Consider the following 16,959-nt stretch of genomic DNA (forward strand, 5'->3'; position numbering starts at 1 on the left):
CACATTTTGAAACATACTCTTGTATGTCCACTTTCATGGTAAGCCAATAGAAGTATGTCTCTACTCCTGAGAGAGTAGATTGAATACCTCTATGCCCCGCATAGGAAGGAGCATGGAATTCATACATAACTTTCTCACGAAGGGAATGGGTAACACATAGCCTATTGCCATGAAGAAGATAACCATCCTACAAGGTGAATGGTTCCTCTTTCTTCCCCAAATCAAGGGCTGACATTATGTCTCTAAAATCAGGGGTCAATAGCATACTCAGCTATCATAGAGGATAGATCATTGTGAGTAGCTATAGACACTGCATTAACTTTTGGTCGTCATGAAAGTGCATCTGCCACTTGATTGTACTTACCCGCAATGTGAGCAATATGTAAATTAAATTGCAAAAGAAATTTGCCCATCTCATTTGTTTGTCGGAGAGCTTGGATTGCATCATGAAATACTTGAGACTCTGGTGATCAGTTTGTAGAATGAATGGAGTCCCCAATAAGTAGTGATTCCATGTGTCTAGGGCATGTAAAACAACTAAAAGCTCTTTCTCATAAATGCCCAAGACTCGCTCATTAGTATTGAGCCTTCGGCTCTCATATGCTATGGCATGCCCTTCTTGAAGCAAAACTGCTCCAAGAAAATCATCACAAGCATCACATTGTACCTCAAATGGTTTTGAAAGATCGGGAAGCATGAGGATTGGTTGAGAGGTAAGCTTCTCCTTTAGCTTGTCAATATCATTTTGCTCCTTAGGAGTCCATACATACTTAACGTTCTTCTTAGTTAAGTCATGTAGTGGTCCTGCTACTTGAGAGAGTTTTGCTATGAAGCGTCTATAGTATGCGCACATACCAATTCTTAGCTCATGTAGATTGGTTAGGCCATGCTTTTATTACCTCTAACTTTGATGGATCCATACGGATACCATCTTGAGAAATAATATGACCTAGGTATTGAATCTCTTGAAGGAAAAATTTGCTTTCCTTTGGGTTGAGAAAAAACTTATTCTCCCTCAATGCTTGAAAAATCAATTGGAGATGCTGCTTATGTTCCTCCAAAGACTTTGAGTACATGATGATATTATCAAAGAACACTCCAATGAATTTGCGGTCAGGTTTAAATTTTTTCTCCATTAGATGATTGAATGTAGATGGTGCATTAGTCAAGCCAAAAGGCATGACTAGATATTCATAAAGACCAAACGTTGTGCGAAACACAGTCTTTAGGATGTCTTCATCCACTATCCTTATTTCATGATAGCCACTTTTAAGGTCAATCCTACTGAAGTAGGTAGAGCCTTGTAGCTTATCAAATAGATCTTCTACCCGATGCACAAGAAATTTCTTTTTGATAGTGATATGGTTTAGTGCTCGATAGTCCACACACCGGTATGTACCATCTTTCTTTTGCACTAAAAGGATTGGATAACAAAAGGGAGAGGAACTAGGCCTCACCATCCCTTTGTCTACCAATTCCTCTACTTGCCTCATGATCTCCTCTTGTTGAGATTGTGAGACTCGATAAGGAGGCTTGTTAGGTGGTGAGCTTCCTAGAAGGAGCTCAATGCGATGGTTATCATCCCCTCATTTTGGAGGTAAGTTCATGGGGATATCATCGATGAACACATCTTGGAATCCTTTTAGAAAATTAGACAAGTCTAACTCTTCTTGATTCCTACCGTTTACATTTGATGAAACATTAGGATATATTAGAGACTCTTTGAAAGAAATCATGTACGGCAAAACTGAGCTCTTCATTGATTTATCAAAAGCAGGAGAATTAACAAGTGGATTAGTGTAACCACGCTCACTAGCATCTATATACATGTTCTTTCCCCTGTAGGTGAAGTAGATTCTCCTTTCAAGGAGCTTCATATTGGCAGCCATGCGATCAAACCATGGCACCCCTAGGATAGCATCCTCATGTTGGAGAGGAGAGATGAAAAAGTCTTCTTTGTTGACATAGCTTTGTACATGGAGCCTCAACTTCCCAATCAAGGGAGTAATGGAGGCTTGTTGTCCCTTGAAAGCTGTGTCAGTCATTACCATATCTCCCATCTCAAAAGCTTGAATGCCCAACTTGGTGGCCAACTCTGTTGATATGAAGTTGTGAGTAGAGCCAGGGTCAAACAAGATGAAGGCATCATGCTCTCTTACCTTTCCCCAAGTATAGAAAAGTGATGATCCTTTGCAATGAACATCCTCTTTTGGAGCTTTGATGGTGGAAGCCATAGGAGTCTCATTGCGAGCATTTCATCTTCGGGCAAGAACGACTCTTCTGGGGCCAAGAATGATAGCCATTTCCTTGCTCACCACACTTGAAACACTTATGGTCCTTGGGAAAAGCTTCAAGCTCTTCAGGAGAGAGTTTGTTTTTGCCTTTGTAAACTCCCTTCTCCTTGGATCGATTGTTGTTGTTGTTGTTGGAAGCACCTTGGGAAGAATTTTGAGCATTGGTTTTCCCCTTTGCATCATTTTTGTCTTTGTTTTCCATGGGCTTGACATTACATCTAGCCCCTTGATGGAAATTGATGCGTGAAGCAACCATGGTGTGATGGATTACTTCGGTGATAGATCTAGGCCGTTGAGAATTGATGTATTCGGACATCTCTTGAGGTAATCCCACACAGAATTGTTTCTTTTTCCTGGAAAATTCTATATTTTGAAAGACAGTAGCCTTGAAATGTAAATCCCAAAACTTGTCTACATACTTGTAGATAGACTCATGAGAGAGAAGCTTCAAGCTACACCATTTAGTGAGCACTTTTTCCTTTGCATCGCTTGCAAGGAATTTCTTCATGATGGAAACTCGTAGAGTTTTCCATGTCTTTGGGGCTTCGCTGTTGCCACGAAGTCTAGCCCACCATTGACGAGCTGATTTTTGGAAGTGCATAGCTACATGGTATAACTTGGAGGACTATGTGAAGCCCTCATCTCCAAAAGCCGCATCAAATTGTTGGATGAAGGCCAACACTTTGTCAGTAGCACCAGAGGTGATATCATAGGTGAGAAAAGAGATACTCTTTCCTCCCTCTTGAACTTCTTTAGCTTTTGTGACCTTTGCCATGCAGGGTATGATTTGCGATGTCCTCCCCTCTTGTATTCTCTAGGAGAATAGCCATAGCTTTCATCAAAAGAGGAGGAAGGTGAAAAAGAAGGAGAAGAGGGCGACCTCTTTCTTGCCCTTTTCTTCCTTTGTTTCCTCTCTCCCCTTTCGGAGTGACGAGGAGAAGGAATGTGTGTTGATCTTTTCCTCTTGGGAGGAGTGGACAATTTTCTAGACCACCGTCTTTGTGGAGCCACATCTTTAGAGGAACTTATAGTTTCATTGCTTTCTTGCTCTTTGGATTCCTCTTCTCGTACAGGAGAGAGTCGTCTTTTGGGGATCTCTTCAAGAGGCCTCCTAAGCTCTCTCTCCTCTTGGAGAGGAAGGTAAATCCCATAAGCGCAATTTTTTTGAGTAACTTCGACTTGCAAAGCAGGGTTTCCCATGGCGTGGTGCAACCGAGTTACAAGATAATTCACAAACATGGGGGCATCATCATTAGCACCTTCATGTGCAAAATCAAAGCTATTAATGTTCATTCTACTCTCTTCATTATTGTCAGCCATGTTAACAAAATTTATGTATGTACTTAGTGTATGCTTTGGCAATTCAAAACCTTAGTTGCCACTCCTCTTAGCCTTTGAAAATTGGCTCTTAAGTATCTACACCCACAACTTCAAGTGATTAATTAGAGAGAGTAGTGGAGTAAGTCTAACATAGCAGAGTTGCCGAGGGCTAGCTCCTTTCAGACTTCTTATGGCTCAATAATGGTTAATCCATAGGCAAGTCTAAAAAGACTCCATTATTAAATCCAAAGCTCCCAAGGTGTGCACCATATCCCACATACTGGGCTCAACAAAATCGATAATAGATCCTAGTTCCATTTACCCTAATATAATTAACAACATCAACCATTTATAGACTACTTAAGGACCTCTCTTCTTAAGCAAGAAAAGAGAAACCAAATGCTTTGATACCAATCTAATGAAATTAGCCTATTAACTTGAGAATAGCGAAATTAATGAGAGAGGCTTTTGAGAGATTACTTTGTGAGCATAGCGGGTGAAAATAATTATAGAAAGCAACATAATCATAGCAATTAGTTAACTTGGCATGAACAATACTTTTGCAAGAGAGAGAATTTAGAGAACATGACAAGAGTTGACCGGATTTATGTGGAGCCGGTCACCCCCGGCCTCCAATAGGCATTTGTATTATGATTTCTCCCATTAAGAGAGACTTGTTACAATACAATCTTTGTGTTCCTTGTGACCTAGGTGATGCAATGAATATGGAAAGCTTCATGCATCACAAGCATAACATAAACTTTGAAGAAAGCTTTAACTATCCCAAGCCTCAATCCCAAGACCTCAAACCGTAGAAGCCCAGAGAGCTATCAAATAGAAAAAGATGGCAAGCTTAAGCATTAAAGCATGGCTCTTGGTTGGATTTGCACTCCATAGCCAAGAGTGTTGGTGTAGGCTCTCAACCTCTACTTGCTTGGATAAGGAGAGGGAGCTCTTGCACTTTTCACAATGCACAATGAGAGTGTGTGTGAGTGTGTGTAAGAGAGTATACCCCTCAAGAAACCCCCTAGCTTGATTTGGTCGACCCGCCCTTGTAGCTCATGCTTGAAGCTCATTGGACCCCTCCAAGCCTAGCCAATCACAACACGTAGGAATTATTAAAAGCAACAAGGGTAGCCTTGGGACAAGTGTCCCCCTTTCCCCTTTGAGAGAGAGGAATTGATAAATTCAAAGACAATTAATTAAATTCCTAAATTATCATTGGACCCCTTGGGTGGCCAACCAATAGGCTTCAGGCACACCATGAGGGCAACATGAGGAAGAACTTGACAAGTGTCCCTTTTTCTTTCTTTGTACCAAGCATGTCTTGTGTGAGAGTGTGGGTGTTCTTTTTGATCCCCCCTCTTGTAGGGCTCGCCCCCTCCTTGTAGGGATTGGATATGACTTTTTGACACCTCAAGCCCCTCATGCTTAGGCCTAGTTTCCACCACCAGCTTGGCCCTTAAGCACTTTAAGCTTGGACTGGGTTCTCACCTCAAGTACAACCCTAGCATCTCAAGCATGACAAGCACCTCAAGCATGACAAGCACCTCAAGCATCTCAAGAACCTCAGTCATCAAGCACGACAAGCACCTCAGGCACCATAAGCTTGGGCCGGGTTCCCACTTCAAGCTTAGCCCTAGCTTACCTAAGGTCAAAGGACTTTTACACTCAAAGGACTTTTACAACACATTATTGGCTCCATTTGATCATTCTTAATAATGAGAATAATCATTTGGGTTGGTTAGATGTTTAGGATCTTTTGTGACACTTGGATTGTGTCCCACTAAGGAGTTGAATTTGATGCTTGATGTTATAATTGTTGAAATGTGAAAAGTTGTGTTGGTTTTCGAAGCCGACAAGCGGTTTGCGGACGTTCAAAAAATTTGGTGGTTGAGTTTAAATCTAGCTGAGGTGATGGAGCTAAGCTTTGGCCCGATATTTATAGGTGTTGAAGACCCTGAAGATTGGTAGAAGATTTCAACAAATGGATGTTGTTGATTCACATGTTGATGGATGCGGAAAAGTTACAGATGATGTCCCCGCTGATGCGTGGATGTGCCAAGGTTTGGCAGGATGGTTTGAAGGGCAGTGATTGAGATTCGTTGGCAAGATTTGCAGAAGCAGTTTTAGGAGCGGTTTTGAGAAGTGATTACTCCAGCAAAGGCTGATGCAAAATCAAAAGTGGTGTGCCAAGATGTAAGTAAAGATTTTACTATTTTTTAGGAACAATTTGAAGCTTGTTTGAAGCAGTTGGAGATTGCTACTGGGGTAAAATACAATCAATTTTTGAAGCTGTCAAAGCTTCTTGAGTGCTTGCATCCGAGGATCAAAGACAAGGTGGAGTACGGTGCAGATACCTATGAGGATATGGTGTATCTAGCCAAGATGAAGAGCAAAATAGTGAAGCAAAATATGGAGTTAGGCTTGCTGAACCAGTAGATTATGTGCATGTTGCAGCAGTAGCAGAGAATACTATGGCTCAACCAAAAGCGGTGTCAGTTGTTCAAAGTGCAGAGTCTGTTGAGGTAGGGCCTTTGGTTTATTATACTCCTTGGAGGTTTCTAGTTTATGATGTTCCTGTAATGATGGTGGATGAGCTTGTCAAGGAGGACAAGCCCCTTGTCAAAGAGAACCTGTATGTAGAAGAGCTAGAAAATGTCAGGTTTCTAGAGCAAATTGAAGCGGTAAAACCTGTTTTTGTGGAGAGTTTCTATGGAAGGGCTTGGAAGTAGATGGAGAGAGTGTACAAATCCCTAGATATGGTCAAGTATTGTGGAGTAGCAAGCGGGATGAAGATGCTAATATAGATTGATTTGTGATGCTTATGAAAATGAAGACACCAGTTCAAGTTTTTAAGAGACAAGCAAGGAGGATAGATCAAAGAATCCACATCCTATGGAGAGGAGACCGAGTCGGATGAGCCGGTGATGGTAAAGGTAAAGATGCCTTCTAGTTTAGCTGATGATGTGGTGATAGCCAATGTGGAAGAAGAGCAAATTGAAGTGCCAAAGCTAGTAAAGGCGGATATGATGTCAAAGGGGGCATGCAGTGCTGTATTGATGACCATGTTAAAATGAAGGTAGCAGTAGAAATTGTTGTGCAATTGTTTGAAGCTTTACAAAGGAGGGCAAGGTTGAGTCTATGGATAGCCAAGTTGGCCTACCAAGTCGACAAGGAGGTGATGATGAAACAAAAATCAAGGGGGTTGGGCATTATTTTGATGCTCATGATGGATTTGATGCTGACCAAAGAGAGGAGTAGCTGTTGTTGCCTATGGATTGTCTATGGACTAGGCATGCTTTGAGAGTGATTCTGATTGGGGTTTTGATGATTCTATGGTTGTTATGGAAGAAGAGATTCAAGTGCTAGTTGATAAGTCTTTGACCAGGGTACAGATAATGTGAGGGTTAGAACCTCTACAAGTGAAGACTTCTTTGGGTGAGCAATGTGCCATGGGTATGCCGGTAGAGGCCGATGTGGAGGACTGTTTGTGATTAATACAGTGCTCTTTTGAGGAGAGCCCCACTTTCTATGGTTGGGCAGGAGGGTCAGGTACATTTGCTTTGAGTAATGGTGTACTTGATGATACCTGGTATGGAGTGGATAATATGCAGGTGGATGCTTGGAGTTCTAACGACAGGCCATGGGAGGCTTATAAGGATGATGGTATATGTGTTGGGGTGCAGCACTATAGGATGCTTCTACATGTGGATGGAAGAGAGCAATGCCATGTTTTTGACCCAAGTGGAGGCTATGTGATGCAAAGGGTAGGCAACCCATTGGAGGTTTGGTAGTAGGGCAAAATAAAACTATACATATGGTTTTGGTTTGCTGATAGTGTTTGCCAATGTTTGCTTAGTAGAAAAATAAAGCATGTGTGTGGTTAAACATAAATGTTCAACTAGGGGGTGGGCAATGATGGTGCACCCAAAGTGTGTCGACCATAGAAGATGGAACATGCAAGGGTGTGTAGGGTATCAAGAGCATGGCAGAGGTCTATAACAGGTACCAAGATCCTGTGCAGATAGGTAGCAATGGATGTGTATGGATGATGCAGTTTATAGGCCACAAAGCACTCCAAAAAGATCCTAATTGGGTGGCATTTAAAGATGCTTTCCTGGCTGGTTTTTGGCATGGAAATGTAGAGCTTGAGATGCTAAGTGAGCATGTCCAGACAACACGTCAAACAGAGCTACAGAGACGCAGATAGGTAGCAATGGATGTATGGATGATGCAGTTTATGGGCACAAAGCACTCCAAAAGATCCTATTGGGGTGGCATTTAAAGATGCTTTCCTGGCTGGTTTTTGGCATGGAAATGTAGAGCTTGAGATGCTAAGTGAGCATGTCCAGACAACACGTCAAACAGAGCTACAGAGACCATGATATGGAGCTTTGAAGTTGGAGATGATTGCAGATCTGAGACGGATAGGGCAGGTGGAGCCAGGTGGTCAAAATCAATTTGAAGGGATGGGAAATGTAGAGCTTGGATTGTGGATCCCGTTGGTATTTCCATACTGTCAATTAGACCCAGGATGTGAGAGACATTAGAAAATGAAGTTTCATTGGGGGCTAGCTTTGAGCCAGATTGGTCACCTCAGCCAGTGTACATGCATATGTTTTTTGAAGTGTTACCATATACATGTGGTAATGATGTGTATGAACACACTAGGACCGCCGGGGAATTTTTTCCCTCTTTAGGAGGGTTTTTCCCCCGAGCATTGTATATATGCCCATCACTCTAGGGCTATCTATCTTTCCATTGCACACTAAGTAACACACTCTCTATTGTGTGCCTTGAGCTTCCTTCATCTTCTCCAAGCTGTGTGCATTTCTCTGCAACCCTAATTCCAACAATTGGTATCAGAGCAGGTTACGTCCTCCCGGGCTTAGTCGCCAGCTGCTCCAGCACACACTTGCTCACTTTCTTCGATTATAGTGAGGTTTGGTGAGCGTTCGCAGGTCGACAAATATTTTGGGCAAGCACATAGAGCTTAGTCTGCTCAGATTTTTCATTCGGTCTCATTTCGGTCTTCGTTTCCACTACAGGCAGGTCTGCACAGGCTATTTCGTCATTTTGTGAAAAATTTCTATCAATACCATTTTTTGCATAACAGGTGCCTTACAGTATTCTACGGTTTTTGTTATATAGCACGTGTTGTTCCGCTTCGTTTCTCCTCTTTTCGGCCAGTTATCACATCAAGTGCAGCATTTACCATGGCTGACAACAACCCAGATGTGTTCAAGATGTTTGCTACTGAGGACAAGTTGGATGGGGACAATTACCTTATGTGGGCTTACATGATGCAACATGTTCTTGTGTCAAAGGGCGTTTGGAATATTGTGCAGGGCATTGATGTACGTCCTGAATCTGAGGATGCAGGCAATGTTGAGGATGTTGCAGGTCTTGCTGCAAGGATTGCTGCTATTAGAGTTGTTTTGCCTACGGCAGAACAAGCTCGTTAGGATGTAAAGGATGCGTAGGCTCATGCATTGATTGCATTGTCTGTGAAGCGCACCATTGTTCCTCACATCCGTTAATCTGCAAAACAGGCTTGGGATATATTGGCTGGTCTTTATGCAAGTCGCAATGAGGCTAAAATTGCTTTGCTGCGTAAAGAGCTGGACTCGAAGATTATGCATGAGGAGGATGATATGGACACTTTCCTTGCTAGTGTCAAGGATATCAATGAGCAACTTATTTTTGCAGGCGAAGTCATTTTAGACAGTTCCCTTGTGCAGACTGTTCTTGATGCCTTACCAGATTCTTACCAGACTTTTGCTAGTATTGGAGACTTATGACCCAAGGAAATCTAGAAGTTGTCAAGTTTGATGCATTATGCACATTGCTATTGCAAGAGTCACTTTCCAGAAAAAATAGAACTGGATAGCGTGCAGTTGAACAGGCTTTTATTGCTTCCCAAAGAAAGGGTGGTTTAACAGCAATGCACCCACTTCTTATGGTTCTGCTGCGAGTGGCAAAACTTTTGTTTTTTAATGCTTCTGCTAGTAGCACTTCGTCTGGCAATTTTGGTGATAAGGGCAAAAAGAAGATGCATTGCCATTATTGTAAATCTAACAATCACTTGATCAAGCCGTGTCCTAAGTTGAAGGCAAAAGAGGCTAAGAAGAAAGAGGGTCGTTCCACTGCAAATGCTGGTTCCACTACAAATGCAGGCATTGTTGAGTCTCTGTGAAAGGAGACTGTAATACTGATGTTGATGTAGAATGGGCTTTTAGCGTAGAGTGCACTTACAATCCTGTTGTCCATGATGCATGCTTGTCGGTTTCTGCAGATTCACATGTGTGGTACTTTGGCAGTGGTGCTACAAAGCACATTACCTCTCTCGAGTCTGTCCCTCATGGGAATTCAGTCACTTGTGCCAACAATGCCTCTTCTCCGGTTCAAGGAGTTGGAAAGATTGTGCTTACTGCTGCAAATGGCAGTTCCTTCACACTTGTTGATGCACTTTATGTACCTAGGATCAAGAAGAATCTCTTGTCTGTATTCGCACTTGCTAGACTTGGACTTGTAGTCAAATTTGTGGATGACAGATGTACAGTTCATGATCTCAGTTTTGGTGATGAAATTGTTGCATCTGGTCTTTTTTGTCGTGGGCTTTATAAGCTCACTTTGTATGACAAGTGTGGAGAAAATTTTGCAAATGTAGTTGCAAATTCAAGGGCTATTTCATATGCAAAACTTTGGCATGCACGTTTTGGTCATCTGAATTTTGCCAGTTGCTGCGTTTGCAGAAATCTGATATGGTTGCTTATTTTCCGCCTCTTGAAGCACATGTCAAACATGTTTGTGAAGGCTGTATTTTGGGTAAGATGCAGCGTTCTAAGTTTCCAAAGGATGGTTCACTTCGGGCCACATGCAGGTTGCAGCTTGTGCATAGTGATGTTTGTGGGCCCATGCAAACTCCGTCCTTGGTCACTTACGGAAATGGCATGATGTATGGTCAAAAGTCAAGCTTTGTCGCATTCTTTTTGTCTTGAGTCCATCATGTGTGCCACTTATGTACTAAATAGGTGTCCTACGAAAGCTTTGCAGTCTATTACTCCATATGAAGCATGGCATGATAGAAAGCCTTATATTGAGCACATGCGTGTTTTTGGCTGTTTGGCATATGCTTTGGTGCCATAAAACACAACACAAAAAATTGGATGATAAGGCTGTCAAATGTATTTTTGTTGGTTATAGTGCTGAAAGAAAAGGTTACAAGTTGTATCATTTGCAAACAAAACGTATTTTGGTTTCACGGGATGTAGCGTTTGTGGAAGATTTTGTTTAGCCCTTGTTGTCATGTACTAGAGATAGTAATGTAAGCTCACATGACATTTATGACACTTTGTTGCCTCTTTTCAGTGGTGGAAATACGAATGTAAGTTCCAATGAGGCAAATGTACAGCCTATGGGGGTTTCTGAAAATGTTATAGATCAGCCTATTACTGATGCAGATGTACATGATGTACTTGATGAGGAAAGGGCTGAAAATGAGCAGGCTAGAGGTATGCCAAAATGGCTGGTGCACACTTTGCGTGACAGTAAATTGGATGCACCTTTGTCTAGTCTTACTCGTTCAAGCTCTCACCATGCATCTTATGCATCATATTGTTATGATTTGGCTGTGTCTAGCTTACATGATGTTGAGGAGCCTCTGTCTTTTGATGAAGCACAGAATTCAGAAAATTGGATGGCTGCCATGCAATCAGAATATGATGCACTTATAGAAAATGACACATGGACTTTATGTGATTTGCCTCGTGGCAAAAAGGCCATTGGTATGAAGTGGGTTTATAAGTTGAAACGCAAGCCGGATGGTGAGATCAATCGCCATAAGCCTCTACTTGTTGCAAAGGGTTATGCACAGCCAAAAGGCATAGATTATGAAGAGACCTTTGCTCCCACTTGTCGTATGACTACTATGTGTTTTCTATGTGCATTAGCAGCTCATTTTGGTTGGGATGTACATCAATCAGACATTGTTACTGCTTTCTTGAATGGTGACATATTTGAGGAAGTTTATGTAACACAGCCTCACGGTTTTGTTATAAAAAGACAAGAGGACAAAGTGTGCAGATGTAAGAAGGCTTTGTATGGGTTGAAGCAATCTCTTCATGCTTGGTATGAGAAAGCTGGCTCTCATTTGGTCAAACAAGGCTTTCGTAACAGTCCAACAGAAAGCACATTGTATGTAAAGCGTGAGGGTGATGTACTTCTCATTGTGGTTATTTATGTCAATGATTTGTTGATCGCTGGACCAAATGAGAGACATATTGCTGAATTTAAGGCTGATTTGAATGCTACTTTCAAGATGAAAGATTTGGGTCTATTGCATCATTACTTGGGTATACAGTTTAAGCAGTGTGATGGTGGTTCCTTCTGTCAGAAAATTCATTGCTATGTAAGTTTGGACTTGAGGATTTGCAAACCTATTGCCACTCCCATAAAAACAGGTTTGAAGTTGAGTCTACATGATGCTGGCGATCCTGCTGATGTCACTCTTTATCAAACAGTTGTTGGCTACCTCATTTATGTATGCAACACGAGGCCGGATATTTAGTTTGCAATCTCACAGGTCAGCAGATTTATGCATAGCCCAGGGTCTAAGCATTGGCAGGCTGTCAAGAGGATTTTCCGCTACCTTAGTGGCACTTTATATCTTGGCTTGTTTTATCCCAAGGAAGGATCATTGCCGCCAGACTTACATGCTTTTTAGGACTCAAATTGGGCTGGTTGTTTTCACACGCGAGTGTCCACAAGCTGTTTTTGTTTCATGCTTAGCAGTCCATGTATATCATGGTTGAGCAAGAAGCAACCTACTGTGGCCACTTCGAGTTGTGAGTCTGAGTACAGGGCAGTCTTCACAACTATGGTTGAGTGTGTATGATCAGACGTCTTATGGCTGATTTGGGTGTTGGACAGGACACTGCCAACACTATCTACACTGACAGCCAGAGTGCATTGGCAGTTGCGAGGAACCCAGTTTTTCATGCTCGCACAAAGCACATTGAGGTGCATTACCACTATGTCAGGGAGAGGCTCTCAGCAGGAGAGATCAGCTTGGCTTATGTGCCAACACACGACAACCTTGCAGATCTTTTCACAAAGGCATTGTCTCGTGAGAAGCTTGAAGCTTTCCGCAAAGCTTTGGGCTTACTCCCCTTTGTGGACTGCTCATGTCCTCAGGGCATGGCACTTCCCTTTACTCATGTGCCAGCTCTCGTTCACCGCATCACTCTAGGGGGGATTTACTACCATATACATGTGGTAGTGATGTGTGTGAACACACTAAGACCGCCGAGGCATTTTTTCCCTCTTTAGGAGGTTTTTTCCCCCGAGCATTGTATATACGCCCATCACTCTAGGGCTATCTATCTTTCCATTGCGCACTAAGTAACACACTCTCTATTGTGTGCCTTGAGCTTCCTTCGTCTTCTCCAAGATGTTGTGTTTCTCTACAACCCTAATTCCAACATGAAGCTCAATGAGGTTTGTAGAGGTAGTATGCATTGTATGGGGCTGGTAGAAAGTTACGGCTTTTCAATTGAGCATCGGATTGTGGAGCCTGTCAATCTGAAAAGATCGACAGGCTCCACAATCTAAGCTCTACATTTTCCATCCCTTCAAACTGGTTCTGACCACCTCACTCCACCTGCCCAATCCATCCCGAATCTCCAATCATCTCCAACTTGAAAGATCCATATCTTGGGCTCTGTAGCTTTGTTTGATGAGCCGTCTGAACCTGCTCTAGCCCTCTGCCATTCTCTTGATAGCCTGTACACCCTTTGCATGCGCCATATTCTATGGTCGACACACTTTGAGTGCACCAGGGTGGGCTGTATAAAATCACTTTGTACGACAAGTTTGGGTAGAATCTTGAAAATGTTGTTGTGGATTCAAAGACTATTTCAAATGAAAAACTTTGGTATGCACCTTTGGGCATGTGCATTTTGCCAATTTGTTGCGTTTGTAGAGTCTAATATGGTTGCTTCTTTGCCACCTCTTGAAGCACATGTCAAACATGTTTTTGAAGGCTATATTTTGGGTAAGATGAAGCGTTTGAAGTTTCCAAAGGATGGTTGAGCTAGGGCCACATGTAGGCTACAACTTGTTCACATAGTGATGTTTGTGGGTCCATGCAAACTCCATCCTTGGGCAATTACCTTTGCTTTATGATTTTCATTAATGATTACTCCAAGCATGCATGGGTGTATCCACTTAAAGTGAAGTTTTAAGTGCTTATTTGCTTCAAGAATTTTTTGGCTATGGCTGAAAATGTCTCGAAATGTACTATGGGCACCCTCCGTTCTGATCGAGGGGGGGGGGGGGGGGACTATATGTCTCATGGATTTTTGGGGGATCAAAAACCAATGAATAGTGCCATATACACCTCAGAAAAATGGTGTTGTTGTTGAGAGGAAAAACAGGTCTCTCATAGAAATGTCACGATGTATGGTCAAAAGTCAAGCTTTTCCGCATTCGTTTTGGCTTGAGCCTATCATGTGTGTCACTTATGTACTAAACAGGTGTCCTATGAAATCTTTTTAGTCTATGAATCCATATGAATCATGGCATGATAGAAAGCCCTCTATTGAGCACATGCGTGTTTTTGGTTGTTTGGCATATGCTTTGGTGCCACAAACACATCACAAAAAATTGGATGATAAGGCTATCAAGTGTATTTTTGTTGGTTATAGTGTTGAAAACAAAGGTTGCAGGTTGTATCATCTGCAAACAAAGCATATCTTGGTCTCACAAGATGTTGTGTTTGTAGAACATTTTGTTCAGCCCTTGTTGTCATGTACTAGAGACAATCATGCAAGCTCACAGGACATTTATGACACTTTGTTGTCTGTTTTTTATGGTGGAAGTTCAATTATAAATTCCATTGAGGCAAATGTACAGACTATGGGGTTTCTAAAAATGTTACAAATCAGCCTATTATTGTTGTAGATGTACATGATGTAATGATGAGAAAAGGGCTGAGAATCAGCACGCTAGAAGTATGCCAAAATGGCTGGTGCATACTTTGTGTGAAAGTATTGGATGCCCCTTTGTCTAATCGTATTGGTTCAGGTTCTCGCCATGCATCTTATGCATCAAATTGTTATGCTTTGGCTATGTCTAGCTTATGTGATGTTGAGGAACCTCTGTCTTTTAATGAAGCAAAAAAAATCAAAAAATTGGTGGGCTGCCATGAAATCAAAATATACTACACTTGTAGAAAATGATACATGGACTTTATGTGATTTGACTCCTGGGAAAAAGGCAATTAGTACAAAGTGGATTTACAAGTTGAAATGCACGTCGGATGATGAGATTAATCGCTATAAGGATCGACTTGTTGCAAAGGGTTATGCACTGCAAAAAGGCATAGATTATGAAGAGACTTTTGCTCCCACTTGTTGTATGACTATTGTGCATTTTTTATGTGCATTGGCAGCTCATTTTGGTTGGGATGCACATTAATCAAACAATGTTACTACTTTCTTGAATGGTGACATACTTGAGGGAGTTTATGTAAAGCAGTCTTATAATTTTTTCACAAAAGAGCAGGAAGATAAAGTGTGAAAATGTAAGAAAGCCTTGTATGGATTGAAGCAATCTCCTTCTGCTTGGTATGAGAAGCCTGACACTCATTTAATCAAATGAGGCTTTTGTAACAATCCAACAGAAAGCACATTGTATGTAAAGCGTGAGGGTGATGTGCTTCTCATTCTCATTCTCTATGTGGATGATTTGTTGATCACAAGACCAAATGAGAGACATATTGTTGAATTTAAATCTGATTTGAATGCCACTTTCAAGATGAAATATTTGAGGATGTTGCATCATTACTTGGGTATACAGTTTAGGAAGTGTGATGGTGGTATGGCCTTGTGTCAGTCAAGTTACATAGAGACATTGCTATGTGAGTTTGGACTTGAGGATTGAAAACCTATTTCCACTTCCATGGAAATAGGTTTGAAATTGAGTCTTATGATGTTGCCAAGAAACTCTCCACTCCCTCTTGTTAGGAGAAGTGAAGTTAGAGACTCATTGTGCCAACGGTCGAGAAGTCCCAAATATGCATGCTCCTGAAAGCTATGAGGAAAAAGGTATTTGGATTTTCTCTCTTTTGGAAGGTGAGAATTAGGGACGTATAAAATTATTGTGTTAGTTCATGCTTTCCCTACAAGACAGAGCTAGGAGCCTCTTCAATGGTTCGGACTCAAGTTACTTGGTGATGAGAGGCCGTCCACCATTGGAAAACAATTCTTTCTTGAGTTTGTTTCCTCAAGTGATTAGGGCCTAGCGACCAAAATCAGAGTTCGGATGAAGAACTTATGGTCAATTATTTTATTCTACATTTTCTCACATTCTCACATACATAAGGGTGTTGAACAAATGATCTTGCAAAAATATTTACAGATTGAATAGAAAAAGGGTCCCTTTTATCATTGGAAAATTCACAAGTAAGGGGTTTTATGTTGGAATTAGGGTTGTAAGAAAACACACACAGCTGGGAGAAGAAGAAGGAAAGCTCAAGGAACACAATAGAGAGTGTATTACTTAGTGTGCAGCAATGGAAAGATATGTTGGTTCTAGAGTGATGGGTGTATATACAATCCACGGGGGGGGAAACCTCCTAGTGAGGGAAAAAATGCCCCGAATGTCCTGAGTGTGCTCACACACATCACTACCACATGTATATGGTAACAAATCCCCCCTAGAGTGATGCGGTGAACGAGAGCTAGCACATAGAGTAAAGGAAAGTTCCGTGCCTTGAGGACGTGATCAGTCCACAAAGGGGAGTAAGCCCAAAGCTTTGTGGAAAGCTTCGAGCTTCTCACAAGATAATGCCTTTGTGGAAAGATCGCCAAGGTTGTCGTGTGTTGGCACATAAGCCAAGTTGATCTCTCGTACTGGGAGCCTCTTCTTGACATAATGGTAATGCACCTCAATGTGCTTTGTGCGAGCATGAAACACTAGGTTTCTCACAACTCTCAGTGCGCTGTAACTGTTAGTGTAGATAGTGTTGGGAGTAAAACAAAAACCATTGTGGACACTCGTGTGTCAAAAACAACCAGCCCAATCTGAGTTCAAAAAAGCATGAAAATATGGCGGCGATGATCCCCCCTTGGGATAAAACAAGCCAAGATGTAAAGTGCCACTCAAGTAGCAAAAAATCCTCTTGACATCTTGCCAATTCTTAGACCCTAGGCTATGCATGAATTTGTTGACCTATGAGATTGCAAATTGAATATCCGGCCTTGTATTGCATACATAAATGAGGCATCCAATAGCAATTTGATAAAAGAGTGACATATATAGGATCACCAACATGAAGACT

Source organism: Adiantum capillus-veneris, chromosome 4 (genome assembly GCF_014529385.1).
Source record: "Adiantum capillus-veneris isolate H3 chromosome 4, ASM1452938v2, whole genome shotgun sequence".
In the NCBI taxonomy this organism is placed as follows: Eukaryota; Viridiplantae; Streptophyta; class Polypodiopsida; order Polypodiales; family Pteridaceae; genus Adiantum; species Adiantum capillus-veneris.